The following is a 1380-nucleotide window of genomic DNA, read 5'->3' on the forward strand; positions in this document are numbered from 1 at the left end:
GCTGGAAAGGATGTGGAGAAAAGGGAACCCCTGCACACTGTTGTTGAAAATGTAAACTTGTACACCATATAGAGTACAATTTGGAGATTCATCAAAAAAACTAACAATTGATCTACCATATGATCTAGCAATCCCACTGCCGAGTATATATCCAAAAGAAAGGAAAGCAGTATATCAAAGAGATATCTGCCCTCCTCTTTGCTGCAGCATTGTTTACAATAGCTAAGATTTGGAAGCAACCTATCTGTCCATCAACAGATAAATGAATAAAGAATATGTGGTGCTTATACACAATGGAGTACTATTCAGCTATAAATAAGGATGAAATCCAGTCATTTGCAACAACATGGATGGAAGTGGATGTCATTTTGTTAAGTGAAATAAGCTAGGCACAAAAAAACAAACATGACATTCTGGGATTGAAAAATCAAAACAATTGAAGTCATAGATATACAGAGTAAAAGGATGGATACTAGAGGCTGGGAAGGGTAGTGGCGGGGGGAGGAGGTGAGAATAGTTGATCGATACAAAAAAAAATAGAAAGTATGAATAAGACCTACTATTTGATAGCACAACTAGGGTGATGATAGTTAATAACAACTTAATTGCACATTTGACAATAAATTAAAATTGTAATTGGATTGTTTGTAACTCAAAGGTTAAATGCTTGACGGGATGGCTACCCCATTCTCCATGATGTGCTTATTTCACATTGCATGCCTGTATCAAAACAATCCATGTACCCCATAAATATATACAACTACTATGTACCCATAAAAATTGAAAATAAAAACTCATTTAAAAAATAAAAAATATCAAGTAATCTTTGAAGATACAGGAATGGGAAAAAAACCATTTTAACCTACGGAAATACCACAACAGAAATCAAAAGATTTAAACTGTGAGGTTTCATGGGGAACAGTAGTAAGTGGTTGTATGCACATGAAGCAGAGAGAATGTGAACAGGAGCAATAGGAAAGGAGCTTTGGGTCAGATCCAAGAAGTCCCTCAATGCCAGAATTACGGCTTTGTATTTCATTTATTCTGCCATCAGTGGTGATCCATGGCAGACAATTGGGCAGGTTGGGGGAATTAGTGATGTGACCAGAACTGCAAGTACAACATTGTACATAGCATCCTCTCCAATATAAGACATTTAGATACTTAAGACGTTTAGATACTTAATACTTCAGTACTAGGTTCAAGAACAGAATTAATCAAGCTACAGACCCAATTGACAACTGATACTCGAAGAAAGACACAGAGATTTAATATCTGTATTTTCCAAGTTTACATGGTCAAGAAAATCAACTAGTGTGCTGGAGAGAAAAAAAAAATAGAGATGTCTAAACCACCTCCAGGCTTCTCTGCCTGATAATT

This window comes from Macaca fascicularis, chromosome X, assembly GCF_037993035.2.
Source record: "Macaca fascicularis isolate 582-1 chromosome X, T2T-MFA8v1.1".
Classification (NCBI taxonomy): Eukaryota; Metazoa; Chordata; class Mammalia; order Primates; family Cercopithecidae; genus Macaca; species Macaca fascicularis.